Source organism: Rhamphochromis longiceps, linkage group LG22 (genome assembly GCF_057381845.1).
Source record: "Rhamphochromis longiceps isolate RC_006_pf linkage group LG22, R_longiceps_female_GT1.1, whole genome shotgun sequence".
Lineage (NCBI taxonomy): Eukaryota > Metazoa > Chordata > Actinopteri > Cichliformes > Cichlidae > Rhamphochromis > Rhamphochromis longiceps.
Window position 1 is genome coordinate 3182737 of NC_140577.1, and position 11504 is coordinate 3194240.

Here is an 11504-nt window from a genome sequence, read left to right on the forward strand (position 1 = left end):
GATATCAGCCACTTCCTCTCTCTGTCGGTGGTACATGCTGTGCAGGGGCCTGTCCTTCCATGATGGTGCCTCCTCTTCCTCTTCTTTCTTGGATTTCTGCTGCCTGAGGTATTCACTGCTGAGCACGGGGTCGGTAAAGTCCAGAGAATCAAACTCCTCTCCTCTATCAACATCTGTCCCTCTGAAATGAAGCCCACAAAACCATGAAGCTGCTTTATGTTTTTGTCTCTGTATCCTCAGAGTCCAGAGGACAGATCACAGTGACTCAGCCTGGAGCAGTGAGCTCTGCTGTGGGAGGAACTGTGAACATCAAGTGTAGGACCAGTCAGGATGTTAATAACAACAACTATATGTTCTGGTACCAACAGAAAGATGGAGGAATTCCTAAACTCCTCATTACCTATGTTAGCACTCGACAATCAGGGATTCCAGCTCGTTTTACAGGCAGTGGATCAAACTCTGACTTCACTCTGACCATCAGTGGAGTCCAGGCTGAAGATGCAGCAGTTTATTACTGTCAGAGTTACCACAGCCCATATGTGTTCACACAGTGAAAAACAGTCGTACAAAAACCTCCCTCAGTCAGACTGAACAGAAACTGAAGTGACTGCTGCAGCTGGAAGATACTGCAGAGACTGATACAGTTCACTGAGGACACACACACACACACACACACTGACAGATACTCGCTGTTATCTCTTAAACTACTACCATCATTTTTCGCATAGTAAGGAAAAGTTGAAGAAAGTCTAGAGAATCTCCTCTTGCTTGAAAATGATGATAAAGAAAGCTGGGCCATGTATTGAAAAAAGCTTAGCTATGACCTTTGAACTCAGCTTGAAAATATTGAAATATAGAGAACTGAAATATTTCATCAACTTGGCTTAAAAGAGTAAAATACAGTGTAAATATCATTGTTGATTAAAAAAAAAACAACTTTTAAGAGTAAATGTAGCAACTCCTTTCATTTTATTTTTATTAATCTTTGTTTTATAATGTCAGAAAAAAGCTTATATTATAAAAACATTACATTATAAAAGAAAAGTTTATATTTAAAAAGCTTATATTTTATGATTTCAAAATGTTTGTATGCAGTGCCACTAATGCTCTTGATAAATAAACATTTTGAATATCTTGTAAGTTATTAAACATTCCCAGAAAACAACTTAATACAGCACAATTCAGTATAGATACAAGTATGGTATTGTCTTGATTATTATTTGCTCAGTGCTGTGATGAACAAGTTAATCCATTAACAGGTATACAGAACAAAGTTACGGTGCACAGATGCTCTGCTTCCATAAAATGACCTTCTGTTGTGATTTCATAGCAGCTCTGATCTCCTTTAAAACACACGAGTTAAACATGGACACTTGCACATTACACTGACTGAGTTATCAGACTGCAAAATGTTACAGAATCTGACATTTTGTTATTGAACTCATGAACACCAATGGAAAAAAAAAAACCATTTTATTTAAACAAGCTGAAGGAAAAAAAATGTCCATCCCGGTTTTCCCTCCAAGGCACGAGCGATAAGCAGAGTTCTGTCCTTTCCTTCTAAGATTCCTAATTATTTAAAGTAACACTCAGGTATGCCATTCAGCGTGTTAGTACGAGCTCGGGAGCAGCTTGGGAGAACAAGAAAACAGAGACTGCTTTAGGTTGCCTTCCCAATCGACTCAAAGGTTTATTTAGTACATAACAGCTTATATAGAGGAAAAAAAGGTTCGTGTGTCAGCAAGTTCCGGTACAGACCAAATAAGGAAACGTCTTCCTGCCTTGTGAGCAAAGAAGTATCCTGTGTGTAGTTTATCAGTTCAGCTACAATTTATGATCATCCCAGCAAAATACACTCCTAGACATAGAATACAGAGTTCTTTCATTAGTGAATTCTGAAACAAACCACCTGGCCTTTAACGAGCCTTTTTCTAAGAGATAAAGAAGGGAGGATGGGAGTAAGGAAGTGGTCTCGTCTCTGTGGTATTTTCGACCTTGGGGTACCAGCCTGTGATTCTTACACATCAATTCTTGGGTCAGAGAGAAAGAGAAAAACAACTAGTAAATGGGCCTTATTGAGTAACAGTTTCATGTATGATATCAACTATAAAACAATATCCTGTAAATGCTATCATGGTATCAAAATATCACAACAGTTCCCTCCTTTTATCATGAAATGATAACATAGTATAAAGACAGAATGTAATAACATAATATAAAGACAAATCATAAATGTGAAACAAATCATAAATGTAACTGGTCCTTCGAGCAAGCTTAATATCAAAAATTCCGAGAGCGTATACATGGTATCACACAACAGACAATAATCATCGAAAACATGCTGCAACGGTTACAAAGGCTACAATTAGTTCCCTCCATTTTCCAAATGTGTCCTGTAGCCACTTATCTAGCCACTGACCGTGGCCTGTATTGGCAATTAGTTCTATCTTCAATGCTTCAAGTCTATTCATAGCTTGTGTGAATGAACCGTTAGGGGCGGTATTATTGGGAATGAAAGTACAGCATACATCAACGGTCACTAGACCACAGGTACCGGTCCAATTAACAGGTAAAGCTAATCTAAGGGTATTATTGCACATCCAATAAGCATGTGGGATTGGTCTAGTTAGGCGCGTGACCATGTGTGATTTAACTAACTCCCCCCAGTCAGTGTCATTTAATACACCCTCTGGGGGAACAATGATCGATTCTCCGCTCGAACTTGAACTGTGTGTGTGTTCCTCCAGATATGATACAACTTCAGCCACAGAGACAGCTAGCCATGTCTCATTACAGCGTGCACCTGGGGAGTCAGAGAAGAATGTATAGTTATCCTTTGTATAATCTATGTGTGTGTCTGGGCCAGTTAACTTTAGTCTGCGCAGACATATCATACTAGTATTAAAATGGAGAGGGATCTGTCCTAATGGCAGTGAGGGTTTTAACCTATTCTTGGGGCGTTTCATTGGGGCGCAGGTCCCTGCGGTGTCATTAGATAACTTCAATAATTCGCCTAATGGAGTCTCAGGGTTAGTTGGTGTGTGTGTGTGTCTAAGTAGGCAGTCGAGAGGGCTCAGAGTCAACTGTAAAGTGTCTTTAAGGAGAGCATTATCTCCGCCGATTTTCTCTAGTCCCTCAGTGAGGGGGAAACCGGATGTGGGGTATCCTACTATAACCTGTTCTGGATTAGCCTTTGAACAGACATAACAGTTACTGTTTCCTAAATCACGAGCGGCTGTTCTGGCATTTTCATACCAGGAGTTAGCTCCTGCTCTATGGGGTGCATAAAATCGTTTATTAGTGGCGTCTATGTTGTCATTTACTGATTTTAGGGAGCGTGAGGAGTGCATTAAGTAGGTGTCTTGCAAAATAGAGCATGAGGTATCGTCAGCAAAATATGACCTGCAGAAATGTGAACATGGTTGCAGTCTACAATACAAAATAGCAAAGAGAAATCCTAAGGTTAATGCGATAGATATGATAAATAACCTAAATATATAAGAAAGTATATAAGAAAAACAGTTCTTCAGTTGTCTCCTGGCCTGGTCCCAGGTTCGAGAGACATAGAATAAATGTCGTATGATGACAATGGGCATTTCATTTTCTCCATTATCAGGATGGAATGAGTCTAGCTTTATCAGGTTAGACATCATGTGGTACTTCCGGCTTTCTGTTCCTGCTGGATGTTTGAGTACCTTGTTGTTGTTCTTTCAGGCGTTGTGTGTTAATCAGTGATTGTGTGTGTGTATGTACATTGGATCCTGGCGCTGGCTCGCCGGAGATGTCGTCTACCCGTGTGTTTATTTGCTCTGGTTCCGGGCGTTGGCCCGCCGGAGATGTCGTCTGCTTGATCCGACGCCTGAGATGGTCCGATTGGGCTGGTCTTAACCCTGCTGGCATGAATCCACTGAGGTTGTCCATCTGTGAGGATGCTGGTTCTTCGTCACTGCCAGTACAGTCTGGGGCTGGAACACGCGCGGCCTCCCAGAGTGTCCTTGGTTTTAGTGACTTCACCAACACGCATCCCCTGGTCTCCACTTGTGGGTTGGATCTGTGGAGGGGAGAGGCTGGGAGAGACAAACTTTCTGATAGTTATTATTCAGTGTTTCTACCAAATTGTAGACATAGTCGGACAATGCAATATCTACATCACCTTCTAATAGCGGTGCCCCTCTGGAGGCTGACCATGGTGTTGGAAACGGTCTTCCCATGATTATTTCAAATGGAGATAATTTGGTTGCTGCGGATGGAGTCATTCTAATCTCGCAGAGGATTTGAGGAAGTAATTTGACCCAGGTCATTCCTGTTTCTATCATTGCTTTAGTCAGGCGATTTTTTATGGTCCTATTCATTCTTTCTACAACTCCTGAACTCTGAGGGTGGTATGGCACATGATATTTCCAGTCTATTCCTAGGGTTTTGGCACACTTTTGAATTACTTCTGATGTGAATGAAGGTCCTCTATCACTGTGAATTTGGTGAGGTATTCCGAATCTGGGTATTATTTCATTGCTCAACTTTTGATAGACTACTTCTGCAGTTTCTTTTGAGGTTGGATAAGCTTCTACTCATTTACTAAATTGATCCACTATTACCAGTAAGTACTTGATGCTTCCTTGCGCTGGCATGTGTGTAAAATCAATTTGTAATGTATGAAATGGAAAATCTGGTTGTGGTAAATGCTGATGTTTTGCTTTTGATTTTCCTACATTAGTTCGCGCACATGTTAGACAGGTTGCTAATATGCTTTTTACTGCATGTGATGTTTTTTCAATTACAAATCTTGATTTTATTGCCCCTATTACCCCTCTTTGTCCGACATGACTCACACCGTGAAAATGTCGGACAAGGACTGGCAGCAGGGAAGATGGGAGGGCAATCAAACCCTTAAGATTTTGTATAGGCCATCCTTGTCATCTAAGGTACAGTCATTATTCTCCCAATAGGTGTAATCACATGCAGAGGCTTGCTCTTGTATGAATTTTAAATCAACATTTGTTTCTAAATAGTCTGGGAGTGTAACAAGTGGCAGCTGTAGGGGCACAGATAATACGTCCTGCGGAGGTGGGAGCTGCGATGCAGCTGCAGCCTTGGCTGTCACGTCTGCTAAAGCATTACCTGTTGCTTCGTCTGTGTCAGCTGTACTGTGTCCTTTCGTTTTTTACAACTGCAACGGCCGATGGCAGCTGTATAGCCTGCAAAAGTCTTTGCACAAGATCAGAATTAGCAATCGGTTTTCCATCAGCAGATCTAAATCCTCTTTGTCTCCACAATGTGCCAAAGTCATGTACGACGCCAAATGCATAGCGGCTGTCTGTGTAAATCGTCACACGCCTATCCACATGGAGCTCACAGGCGCGTATTAAAGCCATGAGCTCTGCTTTTTGTGCTGAGTGAAATGGTAATGAGTGAGCCTCTAGTATGATGTCAGGCAATGTTACCACTGAATAGCCACAAAGAAATGAGTTGTCATTCGGCCTTGAACAGGACCCGTCCACATAAACCGTGGCTGAGTCTGGGATAGGTGTTTGCTCTAAATCTGGACGTGGTGCTGTGGATTCCTGTATACGTGTCATGCAGTCATGATCGTCAAAGCCATCCTGTCGGTCAGAAGAACACAGCATAGGATCAATAAATGTGCTGGCGAATTGGGTGTGCTGCTCGCTTTTATGGTGAGATTTGCATATGTTGTGTAGTTATGTTTGCTAGAATGGTCGTGACCTGGTGATTGGTGTGTAGAATAGTGTCATGTGAGAGTGTGAGCTTCTCGCAGTCCCTTATCATGATAGAGCAAGCTGCTACTGCCCTCAGGCAGGCCGGCATTCCCTGAATAATTCAGGCAGCACCTTTGAGTGGCGGAGGTCAGCACTCCCTGTAATGCATTGAAAGAGGCAGTCATTTCTGTGGACCACAGTATTCGAGGAGGCTTGTCTTTTTTACAACAGTCACGCAGAATGTGGTCATGAAAAGAACAGTCTGGTATCCACTGTCTGCAATAGTTCACCATGCCCAGGAAGGACAACATTTCCTTCTGTGTAGTGGGCCGAGGGACAGAGGTCACAGCTTTGACCCTGTCTGCAGTCATGGAACGTTTTCCGTGAGACAGTGTGAATCCCAAATATTGAACAGAAGTCTGACAGTACTGCATTTTCTTTGCTGATGCTTTGTGGCCAGTCTTTTGGAGGTGCTGGAGAAGCATGTGTGTAGCAGTTTGACATAGTTTTTCACTTTCAGCACAGAGGAGGAGGTCATCCAGTACAGCCCTGGAGGAGTGAAGCTGTCCAGGGTAGCACGGACCACCATTGAGAAAGCAGCAGGGCTGTCTACCATGCCTTGGGGCAAACGAGTCCAAGTGTACTGCTTATTTCTATGTGTGAATGCAAATAACGGCTGTGTGTCTTCATGCACAGGTACTGAGAAAAAGGAGCGGAGCATAAATCCACCACGGTAAAATGTGTGGCTGTGGATGGAATACATGTCAATATGCTGGGGACATCCGGAACCAGAGGTGGCAAAGGGATAATGACTGCATTAATTTGTCTTAAGTCTTGTGTAAAACGCCATACGCCAGGTTTGTTAGGCTTTGGCACAGGATTGACAGGAGTATTATATGGAGATACTGTAGGCTTTATCACTCCTGTAGTCAATAAATCTCCTATGATGACATCTAGGGCTGAGGCTTTTTCGGCAGAAATGGGATGTTGCTTGACATATACTGGCTTGTTGTGTTTTAATAGGTGTACGTGATAAAGTGTACAGTCAATAAATCCTATATCATTCTCACTTTTAGACCACAATGTCATATTCTGGTATTCAGCTGGCAACGTAAGTGCAGAAATAGTACAGTGGATAGGGTAGGTTAGATCTATGTGACGACATGGTGTAGTTATGTCATAACCTATGTCTGAGTTATGTGACAAAATCACTGTTTGACCTTAGAGAAACAAAAGTGTGGCTCCCAGTCATGGGATTACCTGGTAGTGGTGTCTGTACACGTTTTTTTGGCACAGTGTGTGACATAGAGTACTGGACAAAAAGGATGTTGAGTTCATTCTCTGCTGAGGGTCCAGCTGACACAGAGGATGTTCCTTCTCCATCATGTCGGTACATAGGGCAGAGAAAACATAAGCTGTTATCAGTGTCAGCAAACATTTCACCCTTTATGTTAAATGAAATACACAAATTCATTTTTGCTCTGGGTGTCTGCGGCTGCTGGAAAACTGAGCCACAATAAAAACACATATCTCTACTTTTATCCTTCCGTCCTCTGAAACTTCCTTGCTGTGCTGGAGCGGGTAATCCTGCATACATTAGTTTCTCACTTTCCTCTGAGCCTTCTACATCAAAATTCAACTTTATCTTAACACTTTTAGCTTTCGTGGTAGTATCTGCACTGGCCTTCAGTTTTACTGACCTGTTTTCTGGCGATAATCGTTCGGGATAGGGCTCCGGAAATAAATTAGAATGCATTGAACTTCTTAAGTTATAGACAAAGTCAGTCCCGTAAGCACTTCCGCATGTTCTGGATACGTGATCATGGACGTCTTCACCGATTCGCGGACGTAGGTTACACGTAACCGGAAATGGGAGTTGTACTGAGCCGTTATTTGGGACTTTATTTTGTATTTTATTAATTTTTGGTTTTACAGGTACTTTAGATTTTTTATCGGACCTGTCTGTGGTCTTTGAATAATTCTGACCCATGTTCAGTGATTTCCAGAGGGGTTTACACGCTAGGAGGATTTAGGTTAGTATTTTCGCTGCGGCACAGCTGAGGTCACTTTAAATTTATTGCTAGCAATTTTTGTTTGGGTGAGCAACTCTCACTTAACGAGCAACTTCTCGCTTAACAACAGGCAACTTCCTGTGTCACTTTTTGGTGAGCAACTTCTCGCTTAACGAGCAACTTCTCGCAAAACAACAGGCAACTTCCTGTGTCTTTCTGCTTTTAATTTACTGCTTTTAACCCTTGAGACCCGTGTTTTTTTTTTTTTTTTTTTTTCAAAAGAAAAATTAAACAATTAATTTTTTTTTTTTTTTTACGTATAAATGTGTTGTGTCTTTCCACTCACTCCACTTGATTATAACTGATTTATTTATAACATTTTATATAAAAGAAAAACGAGAAGCACATTAATTCATAGTAATTTAACATAAAATTGTTTGATAGTGTTAATTTGGAAAGCCACAACTCTAGCGGGTCCACCAACACCACACAAGGGTTAATTTACTTTATTCGGGGACTGAGGAAGTCGTCAGTGTATCTCTCTGGATCACTAAGTGAAACTTCGTCAGCATATCCCGGTTTTTTTTATGGATCGATCACTGAGAGAGGTATAATACGGTCTTTATATAAATATGAAAGACGCATATTTACCTTCTGTCAGCCAATCCCACTTCTGACACCAAATTGAAGGAAAAAAAATGTTCTTTCATTAGTGAATTCTGAAACAAACCACCTGGCCTTTAACGAGCCTTTTTCTAAGAGATAAAGAAGGGAGGATGGGAGTAAGGAAGTGGTCTCGTCTCTGTGGTATTTTCGACCTTGGGGTACCAGCCTGTGATTCTTACACATCAATTCTTGGGTCAGAGAGAAAGAGAAAAACAACTAGTAAATGGGCCTTATTGAGTAACAGTTTCATGTATGATATCAACTATAAAACAATATCCTGTAAATGCTATCATGGTATCAAAATATCACAACACAAGCGAAACCACATACGGCATCTATTAAACAGTATGGCTTCTGTCAGATTATTCTGTTATCATATGTTATCTTACACCTGTAGTTAGAATAGTTGAATTATGTTAACTGCTGTAGGTCATATATTATCCTTTAGTTTAGATGGTGTGCTGTGTATGTAGTTTAGTCCTCATTATACTTTTGGGTTAAAAGAACATAATCATTTTCATAGGTCATTAGATAAGTGTGCATCACTCTGTATCCTTGATCGGCTGTGAATGTCTTACACTGTTTTCTTGACATGCTTTACTGCTGAATCATAAAAAGAAGGTTGTAAGCGGAGACTTTGTGTCTAGGATAGGAGAGATAGACCACATTCCATACCCCCACCTTCTGTAGAAGCAGAGGAGCAAGGAGCCGAGGTCATAACTTAGGTGCCGTAAGGGAGAAAGAATGTGAATGTTTAAGCTCTTACGACTGGGTGGGGGCCACTAGAGGCTATAAAAAGCTGAGTAACCCGTCACCATTTTGAGACATGCTGCTGACCCTCTGCAGGCATCTCTCCCGTCCGGACGCTTTAATGCTCTTATTGTTGAATTGTATGGAAATAAATGATTGTTGATTGAGCATTTATACACCGAGTATTGTCCTTCCTTCAGCCCAAAGATTCAAAGAATTGGGAGATTTTTAACAACTTGGTGCCTGGTGACCCGGATCTTTGGTGTGCTGAGGAGGTGCAGATTTGGCCTTTGGTGAGATCGTGAGGCGAGGTGAACAGAGGACCGGTCCAAATATAAAAAGGTAAGCACAGCCTGTTGTATTACAAATACTAAATGTGCATATTGGGCTTTCCAAATTAATCTGTTCGCTGAGTTACACGTATTTTCACATTAAATTTGTCGGTGTCTGGTTTTTGGCGCAAGATACTAACAACATAAGTTGAGGCTGAATTCCAGTGTGTTAAGTAAACTGCTTCTACCGAGATACTAATAAGACACTACGTTGGACTAGTTGCAGTAAACTGCTTCTACCGAGATACTAATAAGACACTACGTTGGACTAGTTGCAGCCCACTTTACCTTCCACATTTAACTTTGTCTAAGACTGGCTTCTGTAGCAATAATACATTAGAATTTCTTCTGGAGACGCGGCCATAAGTTCAGTACATTGAAGTCGAGGTTTTGAAGTTTGTTTATGGTGTCGGTGAGTCATCGTTGATGCGGCCATGAAGTAGAAGTTGATTTAAGGAAAAGCAGATGCTGGCTCACGGTGCGGTTGAACGCTGGCAACGCTAAAGGCGCAACACGTCCGTTGGTTTGGTTTATGATACGGCCGTGTTCCGGTGGTGCAGCCGTGAGTGCAGCACTGAGGGGTTGCTGGTTTCAGCACATTGAATAGAGGTTTGAAGTGGTTTGTGGTGTCGGTTTTTGCCTCGAGGGCTGCGGTCATAAAATAAAGTAAAATTTTACTTGCCAAGAAGTACATAGAGCAAAACCTGGTTTATGGTGTCGGGTATAACTTCAGGGGACACAGGCATCACTTTTATGATGCGATTTTGCCCCGTTGTGGCGGTCATAAACGCAGAGAAAGAGGTATTTGGTCTTTGGTTGTTGTGCTTCAGAGGAATTCTAACAGTTGAGCTCAGAGGTTTCTGTGTAAATATCTGCTGATGAAGGGCGCTCTCTGTGTGTCTCACTGTGGGTGAGTGTGTACGAAGCTGCGAAGCGCGCTCTGGGTGCTGTTTTGTGTGTGAGTGAGGCGCGCTCTGAGTGTGTTTTCAGTGAGTGTGAAGTGTGAACACAGTGACAGTGACGGTTGATGTGTTTGAATAGGAGGACATTAGAGCAAAGACACATTTTAGGATCAAAGGTTGATGCCTAGTGTACCTGTGGAAATTAATTTTGTTCAAGGTGTGGCGACCCTCCTGGTCGTGGACGCGTGGCCAGGCCCAGCGGCGTCTGGATGCCAAGGTGGCAACTTGGGAACTGAGGACTCCCGCATAGCTACAGAATAACACTGGAACCGCAGTGTAATCACGGGTTCACATTTATTCTGGACTAGAACAAGACACAACAAAGGTTGAGTCTAGATTAGTAAAGAAATATAAAAAGGTTGAATTCCTCGTTTCAGTGGTTGAAATTGTTGTGTGCCTGTCCCCTGACGAGTGTGAAATTAAAAAAGAGGGAATTTGGAGCCACATAGCGATAGACGGGCATAATTGGGTGTATTACTCTGTGGTGTAATAAAAATAAAAAAGAGGGATAGTAAGAGGTGTGTAGTGGAGAATTATTGAGGAGTAGAGAGTGTTAGGATGCCTGGGTCGTTGACCCAGGGGTTTTGAGTTTATTATATTATTTATACTTTCTAGTCTTTGGTTTCTTTGAGTTCTGTCTTATGGTTTATGTCTCTGTCTTCTCTAGCTGCTCTGTCTCCCCTGTCAGCTGTATCCCCTTGTCTAGTTCGCGTCTCTGTGTATCCTTAGTTGCTATATCCCCGTGTCCAGTCAGTGTCTGTGTATGCCCTGGTCCCACGTCTCTGTTCCCTCTGTTGCAGTGCGTACGAGTCAGTGTCTTTGTTCAGTCTGTGTTATGTGTTTCCTGTTTTACTTTGAAAGTCCATGTCTGATGTTAATGTGTCTGGTTTTGCATTCCCTTGTCTCGTTAGGCCTGATTTGCCCCAGCTGTGTTTCCCTCCTGTTACCCATTCCCTGATTGCTCCCTCTGTGTATTTAAGCCCTGTGTTTCTCTGTGTCCATGTCGCGATCTACCGTTTATTTAGCTGTGTGTTCTGTCATTCCTCCAGTTTAAGTTTGTTTTGAGTT

At 42.1% G+C, this 11504-nt stretch overlaps 1 long non-coding RNA gene across 1 annotated transcript; it reads left to right on the top strand.

Moving 5' to 3' along the window:
• Positions 1–8753: 8753 nt before the first annotated feature.
• LOC146643110 (uncharacterized) lies at positions 8754–10153 on the top strand. Its single transcript, XR_014909375.1, has 2 exons — positions 8754–9647; positions 9701–10153. It is a non-coding gene; the product is annotated as an uncharacterized LOC146643110 (long non-coding RNA).
• Positions 10154–11504: the final 1351 nt, after the last annotated feature.